Source organism: Symphalangus syndactylus, chromosome 5 (genome assembly GCF_028878055.3).
Source record: "Symphalangus syndactylus isolate Jambi chromosome 5, NHGRI_mSymSyn1-v2.1_pri, whole genome shotgun sequence".
Taxonomy (NCBI): Eukaryota; Metazoa; Chordata; class Mammalia; order Primates; family Hylobatidae; genus Symphalangus; species Symphalangus syndactylus.
The window spans coordinates 28,135,264-28,162,429 of record NC_072427.2 but is presented as its reverse complement, the minus strand read 5'-3'; the positions used below and the strand labels follow the sequence as shown (position 1 = coordinate 28,162,429).

The window sequence follows — 27,166 nt, the reverse complement described above, 5'->3', positions numbered from 1 at the left end:
CACCTCCAGAATCTCGGATTCCAGCCATTTCCCTTAGTCTCACTTGCTTTTAGTAGGACGTAAATAAAAAGAGAAGAGAAAACATTAAGAAAAAGAAGGGAAACAGGAAAGAGGAGAGAGACCCAGGAGGAGAGGATATGCGGAGGAGGGGAAGCCTGAGCCGCGGGGTGCTCAGCTCAGCACTCTGCTCCCCAGCGCCCCTCGCCCACAGCTGCCACCCAGAGGAGTGCAGCAAGGCGGGGGTTAACTCTCTGCCGTGGAGCAGAAAATGAGGTTCCAGTTATTAGTTGATTTATTGCTCTGTCCTCAATCTGCGCTCAGGTCCTGGAAGGAAATGTTCCACTCGAAAGCATTAAGCGTCTTCAAAGAGCAGAGGCATTAAAAATTGAAATCATAAAATAGACACGTAAATACAGTGGAGGTGGGGGGGGGGCAGCCCCCAGGCGGGCAGAGGTGGGGGTGGCAGGCCCAGATGCCAGCCAGCCTGTGGGGCCGCCACATGCATGTAGGAGCCAGTGTGTCTACCAAGGCGAGGGGGGTGTTCCTGCCCAGAACTGGCGCCCTAGCCGTGCTCACAGTGCCCAAAAGCCCTCCACTGGCACACCACGTGTGAGGGGATCAGAACTGTCCTGCCTGTGAAAGCACGTTTCCCTCTTGGCAGAGGGTCAGAAGCTCAGCCCCGATAGTTGGGGAGGAATGGGGAGGAGAGGCAGACAGGCAGGGAGGGCTCAGCCCGCTTCTACCTTAGCCGGCACTAAGAAGGAAGAGGGCCTCGGGAGCCTGGGGCAGGGCGGCCCCCACCAAGCCCAGGCCTGGGCTGTTCTGCACAGGAGGCAGCCTCAGCAGACAGGGTGCAGCGGAGGCCCACCTCAGCACGGCTCAGACCCCACTGGATACCTAGGGTCTGGCTCCACTATGGTGGGGAAAGGCCCACTCCAGCCAGGCTGGACCTCAGAGGGGCCCAAGGAGGGTCCGAGTGGACAAGGAAGGCCCCTGCTCCATCATCAGCTCATCTGGGCAGTGGAGTCATGAGGCAGGTAATACAGCCTCTGCTCCCTCTGCACAGGCAGAACTTTCCCAGGGCTGGAGGCCCAGGGAGCTGGGAGCAGGGCCGAGGCCTGCCCAGAAGCTGGTGCCCAAGAGGATGCTCACGAGCAGCTACAGAGACGGCGCCATCCCCCATGGGAGCGGGGCTCCCAGCCCAGGCCTGAGCTCACATCACTGACTCGTTACCACCCACCTAGGGAGCCACCTTCTTCCAGGGCCCACGGAGGGCCTTGCCACAGCCCTCAGCTTCACACACAGACCTACGCAGGAAGACACGTATGTGTGAACATGCAGGGACAGAGCTGGAGAAGTGCAGCACCCCAGACACACGGGTTTAACAGCCACATGTATGAATGCACATGCTCATGCATACCCACGCCCATCCCATGTATACAGAGGAGCATGCCCACGCATGGCTGTGCATGTGATATGCACACAGCGCTCACATGTATACACACGTGTCAACATGCACACCTGGATGAGCTCACACACACACGTCCATGTGTGTATGTGTGTACAGGACCACACACGTATGTATTGTGTGCCTATACATGTATAGACTCACACATCCACACATATTTGCATGGCGCATGTCCACACATACGTCCACAGGCAAGCCTCTGGACCCCAAAATTGGACCCCAGAGATGCATGCTGGGAGCCAGCCTGCAGTCTTCTCATGGGAAAGAGGCAGGGGTCTAGGGACCCACTAGCATCACTTCCTCTGGCAGTACAGACCCCTTAGTCACAACTGCGTGGCCTTGGTCACCCTCATAACCCGCCGGGGTCAGGATGCCTGGGCTCTGTGCCTGCCCCAGCCCCTGGTTCCCAGCTGTGTGACCCCAGCCCGAGCCCCTGACCCTCTTGGTCCATGTACTCTGTGGGCTACCAGGGCCTCCCTGACTGCCACAGCATCTTCCTCAACCAGGTGGTAGGGCTGAGAAGAAGCCCCTAACCTTATTTCCTCGTTTCTAGCAGCAAGAGAGGCTGGGGCTGGGCTGGGGTGGAGGGAATTGGGGAAACTGACAAGGCCCCAGTCTGTGTCTGGGGCAGAGTGTGGATCTGCCTGAGCGGCACAGCAGCCAAAGTCCTCCGTAAATGAGGAGCTTGTCCAGGCAGGGCAGAGGGTCTAGAGAGAACTGGGGCCTCCGGGAGGAGTAGGCAGTCAACTCTCCCTCCCAAGGGCACCTCCTGGGACGTCCTCCTCACTGCCTCCTTGAGAGTGAGGCCAGCTTTGCCTGAGCCCCTCTGGTCAGTGACAGGACTGAGCGGCTCCCCAGGCCTGGGGTGGCTGGGTGGTGAAGTGAGGAACCCCACAAAGTCTCCTGCCAGCACCAGCACCAAGACACTTCTACTCGGGGCTTCTGGGACCCCATCTCCATTCGGTCCCTTTAGGAGAAGGGATGGTGGTCAACTGAGTGCCCCTTCTCCATGTAAGATCATCCCCCACCTCCACCCTCACAGGCAGATCAGAGCCACACAGTGCCACGAAACACAAACGCCTCCCAGGTCAGGCTGGCATGGAGATGAGGACGGGGAAGTCACGAGAGACACACGGGGGCAGCCGCTACGCAGCCCTCGGCTCCCGCCGGCACATGCTTGCTGGGTCTCTGACTTTCCAAGAGACTCCAGAAGCCAGATTTTGATGAGAAACCTCTCAATCTTCCAACGATCTGTGGGCTGAGGTTTTTGCCACACTCTGTGGCTAGAACACACACACACACATGCTCTCATACATATGTGTACTCACATTCACACATATATACAATCTCATTCACACACTCACACAGGTAAACACATACACAAACTCTCACATTCACACACACACATGCACACTCACATGCTTTCATACATATATGTACTCACACACACGCAGACTGGCACTTATACGCACGTGCACACATACACACTCTCACACATACACACACACACACAACTATGAGACAGATTCTGCCTCTGAGCCATCACCTGTGACCTCTAACTTAGGCAAAGAGAGGAACTGAGGCTGGGGACAGTGAAGCTGTGCTCAAAGCTCTTGTTCCCTTTCACTCAGTCTCCCTGGCAGTGAAGCCCCTGCCTCACCACCCCTCCTGCTGACCTGCATCCACCTCTTGTGGCATACACACTATCACCCCCTTGGCTTCACCAAGGACCCCCGCTCCTACCACCAGCCCTACCCCACCCCTCCACTCCAGTACCGATCCTGGCCCTGGCACCTCAGTCCCCCACATGTAATTTTTCTTAATTGGGAGCTCATTAATTATCTCCATGCTTTCCAGAGGAAATAAACAGCAATTAGAGGAGTAAGTGGCGTTTTTATTCTGCAGCCGACTCAGCCAAGCGGTGCCCCGGCCTGTCCCTGCCCCAATGGCCAGTCCCGCCGCCCGCCAGGTCCACGCACCTGCCCCTCTGCCTGCATCCACCCCCACGTGTGTGAGCGCAGTGCCTGCCACCAGGCCACCCGGCAGCAGGTCGCCTCTTGGAATCTGCATGAAGAACCATAAATTGTCCAGAAAGGGCCTCCTTCCCCATGCAACAGAAGGTTAGAGTGTTTAAAGAGAGCAGTGGAACTGTTTTTATTAATCAGAACTGCTATAAAGAAAGCATTTTAATTAACATAATTATCCCAATTGAGAAAAGCAGTCCTTACCCCATAGATACTTTTCAGACTAAAGATGCAAGCTGTCACAATCAGTCATAATTAAGTCAAGTGAGCTATTTTTTTTTTTTTTTCTTGAGCTCCCTTCCCCTCTCGGGCACCCGCTCCTCCTTGGGTTAGATCTCAGAGTGGAGACCAGGCAGACGTGACAACCTCCGCGTGCTCCTGTGCTCACACCCCAGTTGCCTCTTCAGCTGCCTTCCAGAGAGGGAAGGCCCCAGGCCTAGGGCCCAGCACCATGACTCCCTCTCACAGCTGGCTCAGCAAAGCCTCCCTGCCTCCCTCATCTCTCCAGCTACGGCCGAAGGACTGTCCCTCCCAGACACCTTCCGGGACTCTCCTGGGTCAGCAGGCCTGGAGAAGATACAGGGGAACAACGGAGAGCCAGTGGGCAGCCTGACCAATACCATAGTCTGAGCCACCGCCCCTCCTGCCTCAATGCTCACATTTACCCCTACCCACTCCCCAGTCCACTCCTGACTCAAAGCCAAGGTCATTTCCTCCTGTGACAGCCAGAAATCTGTCCATACCACAAATCCAAGTGTCTAACCCTCCTGCCCCAGTCATCCCCCTTCATGGCCCTCGTGAGACCCAGCCCTAGCCCCCTCCAGCCACACCTTCCCAAGCTCACTCCACTCTAGCCACACTGGCCTTTCAGAATCCCCTGGAGCCTCTGCCACAGGGCCTTGGTATGTGCTCTTCCCTTTGCCTGCTGCCCCTCTTCCCCCAGCCACTGCCTCCCACCCTCTCGGCTCACACATTCATCCTGCAGTGCAGCCCTGGTGTCACCTCCTCCCAAAGCCCTTCCCTGCCTCCCCGACCTGGTGGGTCTCCTCTTACTCTGACAGCACCCCACATCTGCCCCTTGGTGGTAGATACACCGCAGCTTCACGACATTGTTGGCATTCTTTATTTGTCACCTCCATTCAACTACAGAAGCTCCATGAAGCACCCAGTTTGATTGACTGTATTTTTTATTTGTTTACTGTTGTATCCCCAGTGCCTACCACAGTGTTTGGCTCCTGGTCCAGGCCTGCTCTAGGTCTGAGAAAGTCTGTTTTGAGGTGGGATGAGGAGGGGCAGAGGAAGACAGGAGCACCTCCTGCATAGTGTCGGCCTTGGGCTTGGGGACCACGCTCGGGGCAGCTCTCAGGATGTGTGACCTCGCAACTTCATCCTCCCACCCCGGGTCTCAGCTTCTCCATCTGAAATGGGCAGCCTGGAGCAGGTAACTTCCCCTGCCCCCTACTTATGCCCTCACCCACCCCAACCTCTAACATGACCCCCCAAAGCATGGCCTCCCTCCTCCCGCTGCAGAGCCAGAAATGCTGACAAATCCACCTGCTCACCAAGTACCTGCTCACCTTCCGAGACCGCCTGTCAGGGGGGTGAGGCCGGGTGCTCGCTGCTCCCGCCCCTCTGCACCTGCAGGGTGACACGTGCGTAGGTGACACCATGGACATATTTCACCCCGACATGCTGCAGTTTCCTCCCCGAAAAGGTGCTTATTTTTTAGTACATCTTAAATAGGAGCCTGCAAAGTGTGTTGTCAGCGCTTTTTAAATGGCTTGTTAATGCCCCCGTAAAGCTCAGCACGCTGGCCAGGGAAGATAGCTCACTTGCAGCCCGTCTCTGAGCACACAACCTGGCTGAGCCTTGGGGCTGGACTCTCGGTTTCTCAGCAGGCCCGGGAACTAGACTGTCCCCCAACAAAAATATGCCAGGAGCTCCTTGCCCTAGGACCACAGGGCATGGCAACCCTTTGGGGATGGCAGGAGGCAAGCTGGGGCCCTGCCTGGCCGAGGAAAGAGGAATGAGCACTGGCTTTAGAGTCAAGTGGCCCAGGTTCAAATCCCTGCTTGGCCACTTACAAGCTATGTGAACTCAGGCCAGTGACTAATCCTCTCTGGGCCTCAAGTTTCCTCGTCTATAAAATGGCGATGCTAACTCCTACCTCAAGGCAATTTTTAAGAGTGATTCAGGAAGTGGATACTGTGCCAGGTAACATTTAATTTTTAAGGTGTGGTAATGGTATCACGGTTCTGTCTTTTAAAGGGTCCTCATCTTTTAGAGATATGCACTGAAATATTTATGGAAAAAATTATACAACATCAAAATAACCTGGTGGTGGTGGAGAGTGCGTGGGCATAGAGGAAACAGGGCTGGTCATAAGTTGGTGCTGGTTGACAGAGCATGGAATTTGAGAACCATCACACGGGTACCCAATGGATGCTCAGTAACCCAGGGGTGCACTCTCCAGCCCCTCACGCAGTAACCCAGGGAGGGCAGCAGCAGGGCTATGGAAGGCACCAGCAGGGTGCTCCGGGGCTGGGCCTTCACAGTGCCCCTGGAGGCTCCTGCAGTTCACAGAGTGGAGACAGACAGGTCAGGGGCCCTCAGGACCAGCACACCTGGGAGCCTCGAGTCAGGCAGCCCATCTCAGGTCCAGACTCCGTCCCAGCTGTGTGACCCAGGGCCCATCGCTTTCCTTCTCTGAGCTCTAGCTTTCTGTCTGTCGTTAAAATGGGGATGGTAACAACATCCCATCCTCCCCTTCCATCCCACCCCGCCCCCACCCCGAGGCAGGCACTGAGGGGAGTGTGAGGACCAAGACAGCCACAGAGCAGTGAGCATGGCCTGAGGCAGGGGTTTCCTCAACCTTAGAGTCCCCTGCCTTCCTCTGCGAACCTAAATACAACCGTGCCATCTATTGAATGCTGCTGTGAGCAGGCGGGCCTCCTGCCGAGCACCTGGATGCAGACCTGCTAAGAGTCATCCTGCCCTCAAGAAGCTCCTAGGGGAAGAGACATTTCTGTGGCCAGGATGAAGGTGGTGGATAATTAAAATAATAACAATGACAAAAACCGAGACTGACGTTTCTGCGTGCTTCTGACTGACGTGCCTGGCGCGCGTCCCGGGCCTTACCTGTGCCTCTCCATCAACCCTCAGCACCACCTACGAGGCAACTGGTATCACTGTCCCCTTTTAGTTGGGAAAACTGAGGTTCAGAGAGATGAAAACAAGTGAGTGCACAGCCAGGTCCTGGACTCGGGCCCCACCCTAGTCCAGGCTCAGCAGGGCAGGGAGGGACTGCCCCCCCAGGCCTGGGCATCCTGGAGAGATGAGCAGCACAAAGTGCCACACCCAAGCAAGCCCTCCCCAGGCCTCAGTTTCTTCACCTGTGACATGTGGGTGGACCGACCCCAGCCCCAGCTGGGGGCATCAGGGGAAAGTGGCACATGTGGGGGAGGGGGCAACAGTTCCAAATGGAGCCGAGGCGGCTGTGAGGTAAGTCAGGGCGCGGGGGCGGGAGGCGAGAGAAAGAGACAGATCTCTCAGGCTCAGCTCAGGCGTTGTGATATTTTTCCCCAGGTTATATTTTTAGATGGACTACTTTCTCTCCCCTCCCCCTGCCTCAGTAGGAGGAGGAACACAGAAATAGCCAGGCGTGCGTGTCTGAGCTGGGCTATATATAGTGGGCACAAACCCAGTCACCCGGGGCTTCTCCCACTCTCTGTACCCGGAGCAGGAGTGGGGAGTGGGGAGGGGGGCCCCTTCCTCTTACCCAGTGGCCCCAGGGTCTGCTCAACTCTGCCCGCTTCCTCCAGGTACCCCCATACCAGCACACACCTGTGCACACACATGCACACATACAGATGCACACGTGACTGAAGCCTATCCGCACCGACTCAGCATTGGGGCTTTCGAGGGGTCCAGAGCAACCTTAGGGGTGTGAATTGGGCAGGGAGGGTGGCGTGAGCCAGGCCAGGAGATGATTTTGGCTATGACTCTCTCAGCCTCGGTTTGCTGGTCTGTAAACGTGGGGACTTATCAGGTCTGTGGGCCCTTTACCACTTCAGAAGACACAACTAATGTCGAACACATTCCCCCAGCTGCGCCCGTCTGTGTCCCCGTTGTTGAGATGAGGAAACTGTGCTGGCACTGGCCAAGGTCACCAGCAAGCCTGCAGTGGCAGAGGCACTTTCTAGTTTCAACCTTGCCTCTCCGGGCTGTTTCCTCATCTGTGAAGTGGAGATAAGGTCAGCACCCACCTCATGGGCTATGGTGAGGACTGGATGAGGGGGAGGCACATCAAGTGCCTAACGTGGGCTTCCATAACTAGGGAGAGGGCCATGAGCACCCAGGGGCAGTAAGCACCCACGACTCTCCCTACCACCTCCCTTGGCCACAGCCCACCACTGGGCCAGGCTCCAGGCTCATGTTCAGGGGCTGAACCATACCCTCCCCCACAGTCTACTTTGGCAGGCCTTCAAGAAAAAGCCCACAGCCAAATCACCCACACCCAGCCCAGGGCAGGTATCAGCAACTGCTTCCCAAATGGTGGGTGGACCCTGCCACCGCCCCACCCCAGGAGAGCCTGAGATGAAGGCCTGGCCTCCTCCCAGGCCTCCCAGTGCTGGTCACACTAGCCGTGCTGAAGTATCAGAGCAGAAGGACCTCACTCCCATACCCACCCTTTCCTGATGGTGGGGCTCCCTTCTGGGTGTCCAAGCTGGTTTGGGTATGCCCAGTCCAGAGGCAGATCTACACTGGCTCTGCTGACTTTCTGCCCTAGGACCTGAGAAGGACAGAAAGCCCTGAATGGGGAATTCAGCCATGGGGGTTGGGGGTTTCAGTTTCCCCATCAGTACTTATTCTCCACAGAGGAATTTAAATCCATCATCTTGGCTGGGCGAGGTGGCTCATGCCTATAATCCCAACACTTTGGGAGGCCAAGGCGGGAGGATCACTCAAGCACAGGAGTTTGAGAACAGCCTGGGAAACATATCGAGACCCTGTCTCTACCAAAAAGAAAATAAAATTATCTAGGCACGGTGGCGTTGCACCCAACTACTGTAGCAACTACTGGGGAGGCTGAGGTAGGAGGATCACTTGAACCCAGGAGGTCGAGGCTGCAGTGAGCTATGATCATACCACTGCACTCTAGCCTGGGAAACAGAGCAAGACCCTCTCTCTAAATAAATAAACAAATAATCAATTATCTTGTTTAACCCTCACAACTTCCCTGAGAAAGGTACAATGGTTATTTTGCAGATGGAGAAACAGAGGCCCAGAGTGGAGAAAAGGCCTGCTGGGTCACACAGAAAGCGACAGGCAGCTCCTGTGAGAGGTAGAGCCTGCATCTGCCAGACCTGGGAAAGCCAGGATGTGAGCCGGTGGACTCCTGTGTTGAACAACTGGCTTGGAAAATTCCTGAACATGTGTCTGTGGGCTTAAGAGAGAGCTGGTTTGAGATGGCTCCAGCATAGCATGCCCAGGGGGCATACATGGAGCGGCCGCCCCACCCCTACTCCTGCATCCATTCCCTGGCCATTGAGTTTTTGAGCCCAAGTGCAAAACTTCATTTTCCTGGCTGCAGAGTTCCATTTGGTTGGTAGGTTTCAGCTCAGAGCTTCCGCCAGCCGAGCACCCACGGTGAGAACTGCCTCTCACTGGCAAATGTGGGACTCAGCACCTTCATGTGAGTCACCGGAAGATTAGGGCAGGAGGAGGCCACAGCCCTAAGCTGCCCCACTGAGACCTTTTTCTCCCCCAGACCAGTGTCCAGTGTTGACCCTTTGGGCTGTTGACCCTACACAAGTCCTCCTGAGTGAGCTGAGCACCTGTGTCTCCACCCCCTGTGTCTCATGGAGTTCCTGACCCCGCCCAGAGGTCTCCAAAGCACTGGAGATGGGTGAGGAAGAAGCCTGCATCCCTGCAGTGGGCTGCCTACCCCGCAGGCCCCCCATACTGCCTACCCCACAGGCAGCCCCATCCTGCCTACCCCGCAGGCACCCCATCCTGCCCCACCTGGCCTGGGTACAGCAAGAACCAAAGACCCAGAGGAGGAAAGACTCAGGGCCAGAGCAACAGCCATCATCAGGAGGAAGGAGCACAGGTCCTGTCCTCATTAGGGCACCCAGATATCCAGACCCTGCACAAGAAAGAATGAGCTTGCAGTTGCTATGGCCTCTGTTCAGTTTCTGGATTTCCACATGCAAAACAAATGAAGTTGGACTCTTACCTTACACCATATACAAAAATTAACTCCAAATGGGTGAAAGACCTAAACACAAAACCTGAAACTATACCACTCCTAAAATAAAACATAGGGGAGAAGCTTCATGACATTGGATTTGGCAATGATTTCTTGGACATGACACCAAAAACACAGGCAACAAAAGCAAAAATAGACAAATGGGACTACATCAAACTTAAAACCTTCTGCTTAACAAAGGAAGCAATCAACAGAGTGAAAAAGCAACCTACGGAATGGGAGGAAATGTTGGCAACCCATATATCTGAAAGGGGTTAATATCTAGAATACATAAAGAACTTCTACAACTGAACAACAAAAATAATCCAATCAAAAATTGGCAAAGGACTTGAATAGACATTTCTCAAAAGAAAATATACAAATGGCCAACAAGCAGATGGGAAGATGCTCAGCATCACTAATCATCAGGGAAATGCAAAGCAAAACCACAAGGAGGTCTCACCTCACCTCAGATAGGGACGGTCACTACCAAAAGAAAAATAAGTATTGGCAAGGACGTGGAGAAATCAGAACCTTTGTGTATTGCTAGTAGGAATGTAAAATGGGGCAGCCACTAAATTAATTGTAAAAATTAAAAATAGAATTACCATTCAATCCAGCAATCCCACTTTTGGGTGTGTGTATGTGTGTGTGCATATATATACATATCATAATTGAAAACAGGATCTCAAAGAGGTATGTGCACGCTCATGTTCATTGTAGCATTATTCACAATAGCCAAGAGATGGAAACAACCCAACTGTCTATCAACAGATGAACAGATAAACAAAATGTGGTGTATACAGATGACGGACTATTTTTCAGCCTTAAAAAAGGAAGGAAACGCTGTCACATGCCACAATATGGATGAACATAGAGGACATTATGCTATGTGAAATAAGCCAGTAACAAAAAGACACATATATATGGTTTCCTGGTATGAGCTATCTAAGGTGCTCAAACTCTTAGAAAGTAGCAGGAAGGTTGCCAGGGGCTGTGGGGACAGCCAAAGGAGCGGTTGTTGTCCAGTGGGTACAGAATTTTGGTCATGCAAGATGAAAAGGAATCTGGTGTACCGTAAGGGGCATACAGTTCACACTGCCTTACTGTGCACTTACACACGGCTAAGATGATACATTTTATATGTTTTTTAAAGTATAATTTAAAAAAAAAAAGAAAAGGAAAAAATGAGCTTCATCCCCATCCTATAGATGAGGAAACTAGCACTCAGAGAGGTGAAGTAATTTCCCCAAGGTCACACAGCTGGCAGGTGACAATATGGATTCAAAGCCCTTTTGCTTGGCTCCCGGGGACGCTACACATTCCTTTGAGAAAATGTCCAGGGCTGATACATGGGCACTCTACAACAGCTTTTGGAGGAGGCAAGTCTTAACTATGCATCCTAAAACAGGATAAATGGCTTTGCAGCACACTAAAGGGCCGTCCCTGGGAGAAGAGGAGGAGTCCCCTCTTACCAGGCCTCTTCTGAGACCCCCAGATCAGGGCTGTGTCTCCTTCCCCAGTCCAGGCCTCTTCCCTGACTGCCTGCCTGGCAGAGATGGCCCCTGGCTGCCCTCAGCCTCCTGGCCCCGCCAGGTCTGGCGGTGATCGATCCTGCCCAGGTGCAGGCATTTCAGGCAGCTGCCTCTCCTGCTGCCTGGCAGTGTGATTAATGCTCACCCTGAGAAGAGCCCATTCATCACGGACATGCCACATGCCCACCAGCTCGAGGCAGGTGGGCTGCACCAGCATCTGCTGAGTCCCAACCCCCAGAGCTCACCCTGTTCTGGCCAGGCCAGAGACCAAAGCCTCACTCGTCTCGGCTGCTGAGGGCTGGGGGCTGGGGGCTGGGAGTGGGTGCCACACACAGGGGCCATACCTGGAAGGGGGCTTTCTGTGGCCCTCACAGCCTCACTCCTACCCTCTCCTCCCAGCTTCCAGGGAGGGGTCTAAGGGCAGCTCCAGCTCCAGCTCCAGCTTGGGGATGGGATGCAGCTAATGGGAACCCCACCTCATCCACTCCCTCCCAGCTATGTGACCTCAGGCAGGCCTCCTTGTTTCTGGGCCCGTTTCCATGTCTGCAATGTGGGCATCACACTTCTCCCTCACCAGCCCTTGGGAGGAGCAATGAAGACAAATGCTTGGAATGTAGTCCAGACTGCCTGGGTTCAAATCCCCACTCTGCCACTTAAGGACTGTACTTTTGGGCAAGTTTCTCATCCTCTGTCTGCACTTCAGTTCTCTGTAGAAACAGTTCATGGATTGTAGTGAGGATTAAATAAATAACTATTTGTAAAATGCTTAGCACAACGCCTGGCACATAGCGGGCACTGAGGAAACAGGAGCTGTTATTACTCTCGGTCTGCTGTTGCTGTCCTATTTCACAGAGCTGTTTTGAGGTCTGGACTTGGCCAAGTATATCAAGGTATTCTGCAAAGTGGAAAACCCACCCTCTGGGATGGCTGAATGTCCGTTCTCTTTAACCCTCCTTCCTTGCAAGGCTTATGGCACCCACACCCACCCAAGAGCCCAGCTGGCACTAGGAGGGCCCAGCCGGCACTGGGAAGGAAGCTGGGAAGACTCCACTCTGCCTTTGGGCAGCTCGGTGCCAGTGGGAGGATGATGGAGGCACATCCAGGTTGGAGAGCACTTGCAGAGTTGGGCTAAGGAAGGGGGTGCAAAGAAGCCCCAAGGGTTGAGCTAGGCTCAGGATTGGAGATCAGAGGCCAGGTGCAGGGAGGCGCAGCCGATTATCAGCCAATGAGGAGACACTGAGGGTCCTTGAGGAGGAGGGCAGAGCAGGCAGAGCTGGTCTCAGGCCCAGGACTGCAGATGTGCAGACCCAGCTTAACCCTTGCTCCTCCCTGTGCAGACCCAGCTAGACAGGAGAATCCAGAGCTGGGAGGGCTGGGAAGCTGCTGGAGGGAGAGCACGGCAAGCATCAGGGGCTGTGGCCCAGTGCCTACCCGACCCGACCCTCCTGGCCCAGTGGTCCTTGTCCTGGGCCCCAGATCACTCTGTGCAGGAAGAGGATCTCCCTGCCTGGAGCTGGCCAGCCCCCTGACCCAGGTCAGACATCTGACTTCCACTCTCCACACTCTGAGCTGCCATGGGCTGCAGAGATGTTTGAATAGACACGGCTCTGCTCCTCCAGGAAACCTACTCCTTCTCAAGGACTATATGCTGTTTTGCTCCTGTGGACAGCACAGTTCTCGTAACTGATAGTTCCCTTTTCATTCTGACTACCAGGAGTCATAGAATCAACTATTCAGCCCAAGATTGGACCCTCTGTGTCCATGTTCTAATGCTCTCCAAGCTTTTCCTTGCTATTGCATCCTATTTTCCCCTGCCTTGGATTGTCTACCTTGGTATCACAATTATGCTTAGCTCTCACAAATACTTATTGGAATAAGGTAGGTATAAATATAAAAATAGTTAATGTGCAAAATGGCAAATCCCCTCCATCCCCCCCACATTTACCTGCTCCCCAGGGAATGAAAAACTCAGGACTGGAGGTCAGGGGTTGGGAGTGTTGTCGGGCGAGTAGGGGAAGGCTGAAGCAGGCCCCAGCCCTGTCCCTCTTGGCTCTGGCATCTAGTTGCACATAGGAGCTAGGAAGGCTCTGCTCTCACCCTAGAATGTTCTATAGCCCTGCTAATAACAATGCCAACTTTGACTAGAATTTACTGAGTGCCTACTACATGCCAAGTGTCATTCCTAGCGCAGTACCTGACTATGACATTTATCCCCTAAAAGCCCTGTGAGGTGGGTTCTGCTATCATTTTCCTGTTACCCAATGGGAAAACTGAGGCCCAGAGAGCTTAAGTAACACGTCTAAGGCCACACAGCTGGTAAGTACTGGAGCTGGGACTCATGCTATGCTGTCTGACGCCACAAACCAGGTTCTCAGTAGCTACCCATCTTGCCTCAGGGGTTCGGGCGGTGCACATGACTTTCTGAGACTGAGATGGTCCAGCGCCTGCCCCGTACCCGTCTGTGCCGGGGCTGCCCCTGCCTCTCTGTCCGTCTATATCCAGACTGGTCCAGGCTCTCTCTTTCCCTCTAGCCGCACAGGCAAGCATCAGGCCTGGGCCACAGCATCAACCTCGGGGAGATGCAGGCAGAGGGCATCAGTAGATGCCCTGGAGCAGCAAGGCAGGGGGAAAAAAGCCAGACTTCGGCATCAGAATGGCATGGGGCCCTCTTGAGCCTCAGTCTCCACATCTGTAACATGGGAACAGGAAGGACCTGCAGACAGGTTAGGCTGAGGGGAGGTGTGGCCCATTCCTCCCTCAGGCCTGGCCACAGAAAGGCTGGTAAATGACAGCTGGGGCAGGGTCCTGGCTCCTCAGCACCTTGAAGTGCTGATTCTGGGACTGCCCACTGAGAAAAACCAGAGCTGGGTCCCCCAGGACCTCTGGCCACCATTAGGGTCAGAATCCTGCCCCACAACTGCCTAGCTGTGTGGCCTTGGGCAAGTCACTCTGCCCCTCTGGCCTTGGATAACGGGAGAATGATGTTTACTCATGCTTGGCATACAATGTATTAGCTGAGAATTATTTTTATTATCCTGGGGTAACTTCCAGCCCCCCGGACACCCCTCCATCCTGGCAGGCAGGCTGGGGTGGGGGCAGAGTCATGGGAGGCACATGTGCGGGAGAACAGGCTGGGCCCAGACACCAGGCTCCAATGTAGAAGCCGCCCCCAGGTGCCAATACTGTAGGAGGTGGCAGAGAGCCGCCCCACTGCCCTAGTTTCCCAGAGAGCTTCCTTGTTGAAGTGGGGAGAGACTCAGCACACAAATGCACATGCACACGCATGCACATCCAGGCCCACGCGTGTCCCCTGCCCGGGACAGCCAGAGCCCGGCACTAGAGCCAGCCCCGCTCCTGGTGCCCTCAGCCCCTCCAGGGCACAGGACATGGGAAAGGGGATTCAATTCCAGCTCTGCCTTTTCTGTGACTTGGGTCAACTCAGCTTCCATATGTGGGCCTCCATTTTTCATAGGGAAACAGGAATCATGGCATCCCTCTCCTACGTGAGAACCAACGATGTTCCATGTGTGAAGAGCCTGTGCCAGTTCCTTCTCCTCACTCTCCTCCCTGCCACCATCCCAATGTGCCAGGCCTCTCCGCTCAACCCCAGCATTGCCACTGCTACCTCTCTGTGTCCCATTAAAGCAGCCTCCTTATTTCCTCGAGGCTCAGAGATTTCATCCCTCTGTGCCTCCCCTACCCAGGTGGCTGAAAGCTCCTGTCACTGAAGCAGGGACAAGCTCTCTCCAGCTGCACATCCAGCTCCCTCCTGTCCAGCATTATCCCTGGCAGCCCTCAGTAACTGACACCCAGAGGGAGACAGCAGGGAAGAAGCTGGAGCCGCCTCCCCCACCACAACCACAGCAGCCTGGATACATGAACCCGAATGTCACCCAGTTCAGACTGAACTGGCTCTGCTGCCCACCCCACCAGCCACCAACCACGGCAATGACAATCACAACTCCATTGACAGGCCCTCACCACGTGCCAGGTCATGCATCATCTCATCTCCTCTTCCCAATATGCCTATGAGAAAACAACTGCTGTGCCCATTTTACAGATGAGGAGACTGAAGCACAGAGAAACCATGAACCCAAGTCTAGCTCAGGACTTGAGGTCTGCACTCTACACTTTACTGCTAGGTCCACCCACAGCTCCTCAGAAATGCCCAGGACCGGAGGGCTGGCAGAAAGAGCAACGGGGCCTCCCTTCTGCACTGGACTGAGGTGAGAACCAACAGCAGTGTTTGCAGCAGACACATTTTGACCTTAAAGTTAAAAATTAAGTCCCCAAGTATAGGATGTTGTTTAGGGAACTGGCCTAACACCCACCCCCGTGGTTCTGCTCTCCTGTTTTAGAAATGAAGGTAGCGCTAGCTTGCATCCGCGTCTCAGGCTAACACAAAATGTCAGGCTGGTAAACTGTGGTGGTGATGATGGGGTGGCGAGAGGTGCCCAGCAAATGCACCCATCCAAGCAAGACCCCTTCCCCAGGCCTGCTGGGCTGTGCCAGATGGACTGAGGTCCCTTCTGGAGTGGCCTTCACATGTGCAGTCCTGTCAGATGGGTGTCCACCCCTTAGTGCTCGAGTGTGGCTTCCCCTGAGGCAGAGCTTCCGGCCAAGGCTGGCCACACCCCACGCCAGCCCTGCCTGCACACAGAGCCCGTGGTGGCTCCCTGCTCTGCACTCACAGATGCCGTTGTTGTAACTGTGGCTCCCGGGTTTGCATAATGCCTCCTTCCCGGCTCCCATGCCCTCCAGCACGCACATTCAGGCTCTGATCCAGCACACAGGCTGCTTTTATTTCAAAGATTTCACGAGGCCATCCCACGAGTTATAAATAATCAAAGGCGCTCTGACGCTGCGTCCAGGTGTGTTGACTGATAGCCCTCCCCACCGGCCGCGGCCGGCCTCCCGGATTGGAGCCTGCCCCTTCCCAGCTCTCCCCTGAATGGCACCCCTTCCACTGAAGCCTGTGTCTGTAGATCCCTGAATTGCCTGCCCACCCTCCTTCCTGTTTCCAGGCCCTCTCAGCGTGCAGCGGCCACCCCCACAGCTCCCCCATCCAGGTCGGGACAAGCGCCTGGAACTCATTCTCACTGAACCGAGTGGGGCTGGGGCCCACTCAGCCACCCACAGGATGGCAGCTGAGGGCAGTTACTGTGGGGTAGCTTCTCAGAAGAGGCACACTCCGAGCAGAGGGGGCTGTTAGTGACCAGGTGCGGAGGAGAGGAAAGAGGGCATGTCCAGGAAGGACGGACGTGCCCCAGAGACAGAGAACCCGAGAGACTAGCCCAGGGGCTCCCTCACAATCTTGCAGGCTGTGGCTGCCTGGTCCACACACACATCTTCATGGATGCAGCCTCCAGCTCCCACCCCCATGCCATGACCCTTGAGGGCCTGACCAGAGGATATGGTGGCCAAGAGCGTGGCCTCCAACCATAGCCCTCCTCTCAGGTGACCCACCACTGGGAGACAAAGTGTAGGGAGAGAGACGGATAGACCCATGGGACCTGGAGTGGAGACCAAGACCAAATCCTACCTCGCGACCGAGGCCTCAGGAAGGGAACAAAGTGCTCCCTCTCATGGGTTGCTGTTGCTAAGATTAATGAGCTAATTAAAGTATGAAGATGGTTTCTTGTACACTTAAAAAGAGATGATCAACCATCACAAATTAATCACAATTAGCAACCCTCCTCCAGGCAGTCTGCCTGGATCAGGTCCACTGAGCGTAGTTTCTCCTCTCCCAAATGACAGGAGGCTGCATTGGCCCTTGCAGGGGCATCTGAGCTGCCGAGGGCTGCACTTCTTGGATCCCCAGAGTCCTTCAAACTCCTTCCAAGGCTCTGCTGCAAAATGACTGTGTGTTTTCACATCTACTGAGCACCAACTGTGTGCCAGGCTCTTGGTACTTGGCCTTCTACACACAACACAGTGCTCAGGAGGATGAGCTATGAGGAGCTTCCTTTTACAGATACCGAAATTTGAAGCCAGAGCCCTAACTCCTGATCTCAGTTAACCCCTGCCCTGGGCCGTGCGGCAAGTTAGGCCAGGAGAGGGTGGAGGATGGACAGCCACACTCCTCCAGCCCCCACGACTTCAAATCTGCTAGTGCTGCTGCTGCAGGCTTGTGAGGAGGGGTGCCGTCTCCCCAACTTCACACCCCTTCTGCTCCCTCCTGAGCACACAGGTAAGGCTGACTCAGAAGAGACACCTGGACCCTTGACACCAAATTAAGGCCAGAATTCCAGAGAGGGAGGGAGAACATGGAATTTTTTTTTTTTTTAATTAAAATACAAAACAAAATAAAACCAGAAACCCTCCCTGTAATCATCCCCACGACAGAGGGTCCTTGGAACTGAAGTCGAGGTTGGGGGCTACTGGGGTCAGCCTTGCTGCCCCTCATCTAACAGCGATCCCCAGACACAGGAATAGTATCTGAAAAATGCTTATCACAGAGCACAACCAGGCCCTAAGGTCAGAGCCTGACCACCCAGAGCACCCCCAGATCCAACAGATTCCTGGCCTGTCCCTCACAGGCCGCCCACCTCACCTGAGTGGCCCACAGCTCTGCTCCTCCTCCAGGAGGAGCCTCCAGGATCCCCAAGTTCAAGGCTGGCTGGTGCCTGGGCCAGGCACCCACACTCCCCAGGGCCCCAGCAGTTGCTCTCCAAGGGCCCCCAGCACCTATAACCCTGACCCATCAGACCAGGGAGCTGCCTTCCTCCTTTCTCCTAAAAGCTGATCCCCAAACCTTCCCACCCCCTACCTCGCCCAGTGACTCAAAAGTGCCCCTCCCCCGGAACATGGCTGGGAAAGGGAAAGGGGGGTCCAGGAGATGGGAGAGGAGAATGAGGTGGCAGAGAGAGGGCTGCTGCTCTGCACAGACCCTTTGGCCCTGCTGCATCCACCAACACAGACAGCAGCTGCGCAACTCACTCAAGCATCGGCTCAGGGCTCAGGGCTCAGGGCTCCGGGCTCAAGATCAGGGCCTCCTCAGTGGGACACCTGCAAAGAGACAGCAGGGAAGAGGTGAGAGGACAGTCAGATTGGGGCCTGTAGACCCGTCCTGCAGTCAATCCCACCCAAGTCTCTGCCCAGCCTGGGCTTTCCCATGCACTGGGCCAGATAGAGCAAGAGGAGACCTGGACCCTGCCCTCTGGAAGCTCGCGGGCAGCCTAAAGATGCCACATTCATTCCAGAGTCAGATTGCACTTTTGGTAAAGCAAGGGCCTGGGCTACAGCAGGCTGGGATTCAGGCACCTGCACAGCCCCGGAGGAGGACACACAAACTAGACTTGCAGCGCAGCCCCCACCTATCCAAGCCTGTGTGCAGCGGAAGTCACAGTTCTCTGGTTCCTGGACACACAGGGCTGAACCTCAAATCCTCCCTCCTGAGGCCACATGTGGCTCATGGTCCCAAGGAGCACAGAGGAGCTGGTGGGAAGGGAGTACCCAGGGCCACCTTCCCATGTCTGCCTGAGGCCTTTACCTGGGCCCAGTCTCAGCTTTGTCACTGGCTCACCCTGGGACCCTCACTGTGCCTCCCATCAGTACAGGCAGGTGCAGCAGAGTTGCTGGGACTTGTGCAAACACAGCTTGCTGGGCTCCACCCCGAGAGTTTCTGACCAGCAGGTCCTGGGCGTGGGGGTGCCTGAGGATCTGCATTTCCAACAAGCTCCCAGGTAATGCTGATGCTGCTGGTTGGGGATCAGACTTTGAGAACTATTGGCCTTGAAGATGTGTCCAGCCTGGAAAGTACAAAGCCCACACTACACCCTCAAGGAGTTCACAGGCTAAATGGGAGACCACTCATACACACACATGCACGCGTGCACACACATCTCACTCCCAGTGGACACAGTGGAAATGTGGCTTCTGAACACTAAGGCAATCTGACAGGGGCGGGCTGTGGGCTGGTGCAGTCACGGAAGGCTTCCTAAAAGAGGCGAAGACCTAAATGACTACCTTCAAATATTATGGCCTTATTATGCAAATAACACATGAAAGCATTCTCTTTTTAAGAGGTTCAAATACAGTAGTCTGTACAGTAAACACTCTCATTCCCAGTCACCTCTCCAGAGGTACTGACTGCCATCCCTTTGGCATGAAACTTTAACTGTGCATTTGCACACATGTGCAAATGTGTGTGCAATCCTACCTGAAGGGGTAGGATCGCTTGAGGTGCACACAGACATGGGGATATATACCAGGGAGTACAGCCCCTGTGCTTGTGTGCACCTGCATTCCTCACTTCACAACAGATTTTTGAGACCTTTCCCTGTCCATACATAGCAATAACCATGCTTGTGCTCACTGAGCACCTACTGTGTGCCAGACCCTGGGCTGAGTGCTGTACCTCTTACCTCATCTGATTCTATTAATAGCTCCCTAAATGGGTGCTGTTTTGATCCTCATTTTGTAGATGAGAAACTGAAGTGGGCCAGGCGTGGTGGCGCACACATGTAATCCCAGCACTTTGGAGGCTGAAGGGGTAGGATCGCTTGAGCCCAGGAGTTCAAGACCAGCCTGGGTGACATAGCAAGACCCTGTCTCTACAAAAAAAAAAAAAAAATTAATTAATTTAAAAAATTAGCTGGGCATGGTGGTGTGCACCTGTGGTCCTAGTTACTCAGGAGGCTGAGGCAGGAGGATCACTTGAGCCCAGGAGGTGGAGGCTACAGCGAGCTATAATCGTGCCACTGCACTCCAGCCTAGGTGAGAGAATGAGACTTCATCTCCAAAAAAGAAAAACCAAAAAGAAAGAAAAGAAAAAAGAAAAGAAAAGAAAACTGAGGTGCGGAGTAGAGTGGTGACCAGTAAGCCGCCTGAGTGTGCAGCCAGGGCATAGTGGAGCCAAAGTTTGGATCTGGGGTGTGAAGCTCCAGCATGTTTTCCTAATGGACTGTCACAGCTGAGCTCTCATGGTGCTGCACTGAGGCATGCCAGGTGGGGTGTACCCTCACCTGTGTAATCAGGCCCCCAAGGATGAGTGCTTAGGTGTTTCTAATTTTTTATTTCAAACATTGCTGGAAAAAAACATCCTGTCTCATTGCATACATGTGTAAGTATTTCTCTGGGTGCCTTCCTAAAGGGTAGATCAAAGGGTATACACGTTTTACATGTAGATACTTGCTGCCAAGTTGACCTCCATAAAACATCTGTACTGATCTGCAACTGTCCATTTCCCCATGTGAGCCCTAAGTTAGAACAGTTCCCGTTTACTCAGCACCTGTTGTGCATCAGATCCAGTAACATCTGGGTTGTCACCTCCATTCTACAGAAAAGGAAACTGGCTCAGAGAGGTTACGCTGCTTGCCCAAAGTCACAGAGCATAGCAATTTGCCTCAATATTGTAAAAGAGAAGAGAAGGGAGGGAAGAAAGGAAAAAGGGAGGAAGGGGAGGAAGTAGGGAGAGGAAGGAGGGAGAGAAAGAGAGAGAGAGGGAGGGAGAGAAATTCCTTGACCTCACATGCCCTCCCATTTGTCTGCTTCCCTTTAATAGCAAAACTCAAGAGCTGTCTCTACTGTCTCCACCCCTTCACTTCCAGTTCCCTCTCCAATTCTGTCCCCACCACTCCACAAAACTGCTCTTATCAAGGTCCCCCAGAAACCTCAGTTTTGCCCAGCCCAATAGTCATTCTCTGTCCCGTCACTGGCCCCTGAGCTCTCAGCAGCATCTGACATGGCTGATTGCTTTCTCCATCAGGTAACATCTTATCTCTGGGTTTCCAGGACTCCACCTCTCCTGGCTGTCCTCCTACACCTTCTCCCCTTTTACCTAACTTCCCTCCAAGCATCCGAGGCCCCAGGGCTCACCAGGACCTCCTCTCCATCCCATCCTGTCTGCACACTCCTCAGCTTAAACCTCTGCTGTGCCCCCAGGTCCCTCTCACCAGCCTCAGCTCCCTCCTGAGTGCCAGCTCGTGTTCAGAGGCCTATTTGTCATCTCCGCTTGCTCATCTAACAGACCTGTCCAAAACAGAACTCTTCATTTTTATCCCCAAATTACATCTCCCTCAGCCTTGACTTCTCTCTTTCTCCCTTGGCCCTTACCCAAGCCATCAGCAAACCCTATCAGGTCTATCCCAGAACACATCCAGAACCTGACTGCTTCCCCCAGCTCCTCTGCCCCACCCTGGCCAGCTCTTGCCTGGATTATTGAAACAGCCTCCTCCCTCACTCAGCTTCTTGCCTCCACCTCTGGCCCCAAACTATCAGAGCAGCACGATGACAGAGAGAATCAGGCCCTGTGGCTCCCTGCCATAAGCCCGTGGTACAGACTGAAGTCCAAACTCTCTCCAAAGCCTTCGAGGCCCTGCCCACCTCTCAGAAATCATCTTCCAGCACAATCGGCTTCCTTCCCACACGGGCCAGTCTCAGGGTCTTTGCCCTCTCGATCCTTCTACCGAAGGTTCTTCCCCCAGACTTTCTTACCATCCCATTCAAATGAGCCCTCTTACCATCCCTAGGCACCCTACGTAAAATGCCCACCATGCACCCCAGTCTCTCCCAATTTTCTAAGCATTTCCTCCGCCTGACATTATATTGTCTATTTATGTGTGGCCTTGTTTCCTGTCTGCCTCCTCATCACAACATAAACTCCATAAGGCAGGCAGGGCCCGAAGCCACCTTGTTCACCTCTGGATTCACCTCTGTACTATGTGCAGTGCTTGGCACCCAGGAGACAGTCAATACATATTTGCTGAAGGAAGGAGGGAAGGAAAGGAAAGGAAAGGAAAGGAAAGGAAAGGAAAGGAAAGGAAAGGAAAGGAAAGGAAAGGAAGAGGAAAAGAGGAAGAGGAAGAGGAAAAGGAAAAGGCGGAAGCGAAGGAAGGGTCACAGCCAACTCTACCAGACTCCAAAGCCTGTGTTCTTACTCCCTACACGAACTGCCTCCCATACGAAGAAGCAGGCAGGAGCCAGAGGGCACGCCCAGCAGGCAGGACACACTGCAAAGGCAGGGAGGTGGAAGTGAGACTGAGGACCGGCCAGCTGGCGCAGAGGCACACACTGCACAGCAGTGGGGCCCCAGCCTCCCTGGGATAACAGGGCCAGCAGCCCCCACCCCAGGGGGTCTGCGGCTCTCACACCTGCCAACCTGTCCCATTCAGGAGGGAGCCTTGGGGGCGGCCGGCAGCTGAACGCGACTGGCGGGGGGCCAGGATGCTTGCCAACAGCTGGCGCCGCTTCCAGGCAGCCCAGTAATTGTGTTCGCAGCGGAAATTGGTCCAGGGAGTTTTTTCCTTTCACCTCCCATTTTCTTTCTCTTCCCTTCCCCCCTTGGAGCTGCAAGACCCAGAAGATTGATCTTTGCCTGAAACGGAGGAGATAACTCGATATAATGAACTCCACAGTCCCTCTTGGTGTTTGGAGCTTTTAAAAAATTTAAAAGGGCTAGGGACAAAAAAGCAAGTCCTTGGGGGCCTCGGGGGCTGCTTCCCCTCCCTCAGAAGCCCCTGGCCCTATTTCTGTGCCCCTCTGCAGCTCCCCATCTCTTTCCTTTCCCCTTCTTTTTCCCTTGGGATGCCTTGATGGAACAAAGGTTAAAAATATCCCCTTTCTCTTGCGGGCTTTAAAAATAATTTTGGTGAGGTCAGGGCTGGGTCCACCAATCACCCTGCCTCCCACGGCCCCCGCCACTGTGACCGCCCCCTCTCCCAAGAGTTACCAGCCAGCCTGGGGGTGACAAGTTGGCTCAGTCCACCTGTTCTCAAAGCATTTCAGGAGGCCCAGCCCACCCACTGAGGTGCTGCCAAAGACAGCTTTTGTTCCTGCAAGTGGTTCTTTAAAGAGCTACCTATGATACACAAAGGGAGCACAGCGCTGGCTGGCACGGCTGGAACAGAGGAGCTGCCCCTGCTTCCTGAAGGTCTGTGCCTACCCCCCAACCCATCAGCCAGCAGCCCCTCCAGCCAGTTGTTCCTGGGCTCTGTGCCCTGCATGCATTCACATATTCAGTCAGCGTTTATGGAGCACCTATCCTGTGCCAGGCACTAAGCTGAGAGCTGGCGACCCAGGGGACCACCAAACCCTTCTGATTCCTGCCCTCAGTGGCTGTAAAGCCTAGTGGCAGAGGCAGTCATTAATCAATGGCCACACTTGGGTGGGAGACACATTGGGATGAGGGCTTTAAAGGAAAAGCCAAGGAGCTCTGACAGCATGGACAGTGTGGTCAGGGAGGGCTTCCCTGAGGAAGTGTCCTTGGAGGAGAGGTCTGAAAAACAAGTATGAGACCGCTAGGCAGAGGGTGTGGGTGGAGGGCTCCAGGTATTATGGGGAGGGTCTGCTCCCAGGAGTGCACCATCCAATTAGAGCCTCTCACCTGGTGCTCTGCCTGCAGAGAAAGGCCAGGTCCCCAAATTACTTACCTGGCATTCAAGGCCTTTCCTAGCCTGATGTCTGCCCCCAAGACCCTCTTGTCTCCAGCGTTTCCTTCCAAGATGCAGCACAAATGTTGCCTCAATGGCCCCATGCTTGTGCTCCTCCCCACCCAGCACAGTCCATGCTGGCCTGTTATGGGATGTTACAGGCTCACCTGCCCACACGGGTCATGCTGTGGGGCCTCTGCATACCTGGTGCCCCACTCACAGCCAAGGGTGTGTGTCAAGGGGAAGAGAACAACTGGAAGCACCCTCAGGAGGTTTTGACTCCGATCAGCGAGGGCTGGAGGCATCAGGCAGAGCTTCCTGGAGGGGTGGGGCGGGGCTTTGAATACACAAGGACTTGGATAGTAGGGTGGGGAGTCCAGGGCAGCAGGGACAGAGGCTCAGAAAAGACCTGCAGAGGTGGGCACCTAAAGACCAAGGCCTGCCCAAGCAGATCTCTAACCTTCAACCCCCGAAAAGGCCAGGAGGAGAAGGAGAAGCTGAGGCTCCAAGAAGGCAGTGCTTCCGCCGAGCTATGCAGCCCGGCAACAGTGGCCAAAGGTGGCAGCAGCCTCCCTCCTGTCCCTAAGCAGTCATTGTCCACATATGTCCATCCCCTGGGGCTCAGGCATTCCCAGCCCCCAGCCCTGTCCTCGCCCCCAGAAGAGCTCACACACCAGGAGTCAGGCAGCTACCATACCATGTGGCCAAGGAAGGGAACCAGGATTCTGGAGGAGTAGCCAGCGGGGGCAAGAGACACCTGAAGTGCTTCTCCAGGAAGGAGACATTGGCTGGGCTGGGGAAGGCACTCTCAGCAGGGGACACCCTGCAAAAAGCCCCAGAGGTACCCCCTCTAGATTTGCTTCTTTGCCCTCTAGGCTTCTGGCCTGGCTGAGCTCCTGGGAACATGAGTCAGCAGCACCCCAAGTCTGAGCCTTTAGGGAACCAACCCCAGCCCCACCCACATTACACTGTCCTGAGAGGCTGGGAAACTCCTGGAACATTCCCTGGCCAGTCTCAGGTTTTCCGCCCTCTGCCTTTGGGCCCTGAGGACCCCTTACCCCAGCCACCTTTAGAGGATACAGCAGAGGCCAGGGCTCTTGCCCCAGGAAGGCCCCTGGCCACCCTTCCCTGATGTCTTTAGGAGCCTAGGCCCCAGCATCCCCAACAGCAGCCCTGGAAACAGGGCCTGGCCACCCAGGAGGGGCAGGCCGCAGGCCCCACAGACTATGCTGTGGCCAGCCACTCTCCCCAGGGCCCACCACTGCCAGCAGAAAACAAAACCGCTTGACCTTGTGGTTCCGCAGACAAGTAGCTTCCCGCCTCAGCTTCCCCAGTGCAGTCCCCTGAGGCTGCGGGCTCTGTGGGCATCAGGTACAGTTGGAGGTAAAGGAAGCTCTGTGCAACCAGCCCTGCCTTGCTTCTGGGGGCCAAAGAAGCCCTGGTCCCCATACATACTCAGAAAGCCTGGCCTAGAATGTTCTCACCTAGAATGTCAAAACACAAGACTTCCCAAGACCTCAGCTGAAACCAGAGAGGAGAGGGGCCAAGAGGAATCCTGGGTTCAGATGGAGAGAAAGAGATGGGCAAGGGAGAAGGGCAGAGGGGGGTTGGGCCATCCACAATGGGCAGGGCCTCCAATGCCAGGCAAAGGTGCTGAGCATCACCCTCTGTGCCCAGGAGCTCCATGGACCCATCCAAGCAGGGCGGGGCCTACTGCCAGGCACTGGTAAGATGAGAGGCCAGGCAGAGGGGCCGCTCCCAGGGAGCTAACGGACCTGGCTGAGCCCCACAAGCCTAGCTCAGGCTGGGCCAGAGAAGCTGTCGGGGACACGTGTGGAGGAGAGTGTTCTCTCCAGAGCCTCTGAAGGTGAGAAGGCCCAGGCTGGCCCCCACCCCAGCTTGCAGGCCAGCCCAGCCAGAGCTGCTCCCTGGCCTTCCTCCCCACAGCCTCTTGGAGGCAGAGGCACAGTGAACAGGGCCTCACAGAGCCACTTGATGGCCACTTCTTGAGCACTTCCAGGTGCCGGGCAGATCAGCTCACCTCCCTCTCAACAGTTTACTGAGCTGGGCACCAGTATCCCCCTTTCCAGAGGAGAAGCTAAGGTGCAGGGTTTGGATGACTCACCTAAGGCACATAGCCAGCACCTGGTGGAGGCATAATTTGAACCCAGATCTGGGTAAATCCAAAGCTGTTAACCACGAGAGCCAGAGACAGAGGGATTCTGCCTCATCCAGGATATAGAAGCCACAAAGCCTCCCTCCCAGCTAAAAACGAGAAAAAGCTGGATATTCTGCAAAACCACAACTTTCGTTCAGCCTGCTGGAGAGCTGGTGTTACAAGGCAGTCAGGGGGACTGAATTCCAAAGACTGGTGTGCTGTCCGGGGAGAGTGGGAGCACGGCCAGCTTCACCTTTGGCAGAGACTGTAGAAGAGAGCCTGCCAAAACGGCTGGAAGGATAAGAAGGAAACAGCTGGAAGGGGAGGAATTCTCAGCAGCTAGGTGTGGACCAGCCCTGGCAGTTCCAGACACAAGCTGTCCACCCTCACAGCCGGTGCATTTCCATGATGCTCCAAGAAAGCCTGGGGTGTGGCGAGAGGATGGACAGAACCCACAGTGGTGCACGGGTGCACAGGGCCCTCAGCCTGACGCCCAACCTCGCCTTCTCAGAAGTTGAGAAGAATCTGGTGAGGAAGGTGGGAGAGATGGAGTGACTGAAAGGGTGGGGGGCAGAAGGAGAGCCCTCCTGGGCTCCATGCTGCCTTGGCTCTCCTGACTACCCCCTACCCCATGCTCCCCCTGCCAGGAGGGCCTCACTGAGGAGTTGTAGGCAGCACCTTTCCCTCCTCCCTCCATCCACCTATGCCCACCTCCAGCACACCTTCACCGGGAACTCACTCTGCTTGGCACAAGCACCCAACATTCTCCAGGGGCAGGGCAGAGGGGACAGACAGCTCCAGGGCCCCTATGTTCTCTGTAAAAGGAGGGGCGTGACTCCTTTCCCCCATTACAGGGAGTCAAGGGGCTAAGAGGGGCACAGATTCTTGAGGGGACAGCGTCAGAGCCCAGGCTTCCTGGCCTCAGGCCTGTGCCCTGTACCCTACCTTAAAGACAGGTAGGCTCCAAAGACCCCCAGTCTAAAGCGGGTTGGGAGGTTTCACCCCATCCCTCCTGGAGACAGAAATCTACTCTGGGCACAGAGTAGGGAATGATTTTGTTTTTCTCTCTTCTCTAAGAACCTTTAGACAGTCAAATTACAACGCAAGATAAAAGCAGAGGCAAAAGCATCGTGTTCAGGGCTGGCTGGGGAGTTATTTCGAGTTAACAAGCAAGCGGGGAGAACCCAGGGACTCAGGAGGGAGGCTGAAGATTTGCCTCCTAGGGAGAGGCAGGCAGCTGGGTGGGCATCAAAAGGGCTGATGGGGGTGGAAGGGGGTGCTGCTGAAAGCCAGACTGTGGGGGTTGGGGAGTCCTCCCAATCTGGAACAGAAGATGGAGGTGTGAGGGGCTCCCACGGTG

At 54.9% G+C, this 27,166-nt stretch overlaps 1 protein-coding gene across 3 annotated transcripts in view; it reads right to left on the bottom strand.

Annotated features, from left to right (window-relative positions):
- The window catches only part of LINGO1 (leucine rich repeat and Ig domain containing 1), a 205,778-nt gene that overhangs the window by 104,199 nt on the left and 74,413 nt on the right, over nt 1–27,166 (bottom strand). For 2 of the 3 annotated variants that reach the window (XM_055277598.2, XM_055277603.2), the window contains exon 3: nt 18,217–18,285. The exons of the other annotated variant lie outside the window; for it this stretch is intronic. The gene's annotated coding sequence lies outside the window, so the exon portion shown is untranslated. The remainder of the gene's footprint in view (nt 1–18,216; nt 18,286–27,166) is intronic. 3 annotated transcript variants of the gene reach the window in all.